Below are 2,500 nucleotides of genomic sequence, written 5' to 3' on the forward strand. Positions count from 1 at the left end.
TGGAGAGGGAATTTCAGCAGGGCCAGGGCACAGGCATGGACCTTTTTCAGCTGTAAGGGAGGCAAGAGCAAGGTGCGATGTAGGTCCCCGGGGCCTGTTGTCGTACCATAGGCACGAGTGGTGTGTGTGTGTGGCAAAGAGTTTCTGCGCAGTGTACCAGGGGGCACGGGGAAAGGTTGTTGTACCATAGGCACGAGAAAAGTTGTCGTACCATAGGCACGAGAAAAGTTGTCGTACCATAGGTACGAGGAGTGTGTGTGTGGCAAAGTGCTACTGAGCGGTGTACCAGGGGCACGGCGAAAAGTTGTTGTACCATAGGCACGAGAAAAGTTGTTGTACCATAGGCACGAGAAAAGCTGTCGTACCAGGGGCACGGAGGAAAGTTGTTGTACCATAGGCACGAGAAAAGTTGTCGTACCATAGGCACGAGGAGAGTTTGTGTGGCAAAGTGCTACTGAGCGGTGTACCAGGGGCACGGCGAAAGGTTGTTGTACCATAGGCACGAGAAAAGTTGTTGTACCATAGGCACGAGAAAAGCTGTCGTACCAGGGGCACGGAGGCAAGTTGTTGTACCATAGGCACGAGAAAAGTTGTTGTACCATAGGCACGAGAAAAGCTGTCGTACCAGGGGCACGGAGGAAAGTTGTTGTACCATAGGCACGAGAAAAGTTGTCGTACCATAGGCACGAGGAGAGTTTGTGTGGCAAAGTGCTACTGAGCGGTGTACCAGGGGCACGGCGAAAGGTTGTTGTACCATAGGCACGAGAAAAGTTGTTGTACCATAGGCACGAGAAAAGCTGTCGTACCAGGGGCACGGAGGAAAGTTGTTGTACCATAGGCACGAGAAAAGTTGTTGTACCATAGGCACGAGAAAAGCTGTCGTACCAGGGGCACGGAGGAAAGTTGTTGTACCATAGGCACGAGAAAAGTTGTCGTACCATAGGCACGAGGAGAGTTTGTGTGGCAAAGTGCTACTGAGCGGTGTACCAGGGGCACGGCGAAAAGTTGTTGTACCATAGGCACGAGAAAAGTTGTCGTACCATAGGCACGAGAAAAGTTGTCGTACCATAGGTACGAGAAAAGTTGTCGTACCATAGGCACAAGCAGTGCGTGCGTGTGTGTGGCAAAGTGTTTCTGCGCAGTGTACCAGGGGCATGTTTGAATTTACATTCTGGAGTACCAGGGGCACGAGGATTTTGCCAGTGGTGTTTTGCTTTGTCAGTGGGAGGGGGCTTAAGTGTGGGTCCACGGGGCCTGCTGGAGGTCAAGGTCCATGCTGGATATGCGCTGGAGCGTAACTACAAGAAAGGTAAGCTAGTGGGGGACTAGAGCAGGGGAGGATGTGCGTCCCGGGGCATGCTGGAGGTCAAGGGCCATGCTGGATATGCAGTGGAGGGTAACTGCAGGAGAAGGAACGCTCATGGGGGATTAGAGCGGAGGAGTATGTGGGTCCTCGGGGCCTGCTGGAGGGCAAGGGCCATGCTGGATTTGTGGTGGAGGGTAACTGCGGGAGAAGGAAAGCTAGTGGGGGAGTAGAGCAGAGGAGTATGTTGGTCCCCGGGGCCTGCTGGAGGTCAAGGTCCGTGCTAGATACGTGGTACAGGGTTAACTGCGGGGGGGGGGGTAATGTGGGTTCACGGGGCCTGCTGGAGGTCAAGGTCCATGCTGGATATGCGCTGGAGCGTAACTGCAAGAAAGGAAAGCTAGTGGGGGAGTAGAGCAGGGGAGTATGTGGGTCCCCAGGGCCTGCTGGAGGTCCAGGTCCATGCTAGATATGTGGCACAGGGTAACTGCAGGGGGGGGGTAATGTGGGTCCACGGGGCCTGCTGGAAGTCAAGGTCCATGCTAGACATGTGGTACAGGGTAACTGCAGGGGGAAGGGGGGGGGGGGGGTAATGTGGGTCCCCGGGGCCTGCTGGAGGTCAAGGTCCGTGCTAGATATGTGGTACAGGGTTAACTGCAGGAGGGGGGGGGGGGGGGGGGGTAATGTGGGTTCACGGGGCCTGCTGGAGGTCAAGGTCCATGCTGGATATGCGCTGGAGCGTAACTGCAAGAAAGGAAAGCTAGTGGGGGAGTAGAGCAGGGGAGTATGTGGGTCCCCAGGGCCTGCTGGAGGTCCAGGTCCATGCTAGATATGTGGCACAGGGTAACTGCAGGGGGGGGTAATGTGGGTCCACGGGGCCTGCTGGAAGTCAAGGTCCATGCTAGACATGTGGTACAGGGTAACTGCAGGGGGAAGGGGGGGGGGGGGTAATGTGGGTCCCCGGGGCCTGCTGGAGGTCAAGGTCCGTGCTAGATATGTGGTACGGGGTAACTGCGGTGGGGGGGGCGGATCTAATGGGGGACTAGATCAGGTGAGGATGTAATGGCCAGTTCGACAGCAGCACATCTTTTTCGACCGTAAGGGAGAGAGGAGGCCGACTCTCTGCCTCGGCCAAATGGAGAGAGATTTTCAGCAGGGCCAGTGCGCCAGGAGCACATCTTTTTCAACCGTGAGGGA

The sequence above is a fragment of the Mchenga conophoros genome, unplaced genomic scaffold (assembly GCF_057382185.1).
Source record: "Mchenga conophoros isolate Kocher_MC1m ecotype Shallow Benthic unplaced genomic scaffold, M_conophoros_male_GT1.1 unmapped_scaffold_10, whole genome shotgun sequence".
NCBI lineage: Eukaryota > Metazoa > Chordata > Actinopteri > Cichliformes > Cichlidae > Mchenga > Mchenga conophoros.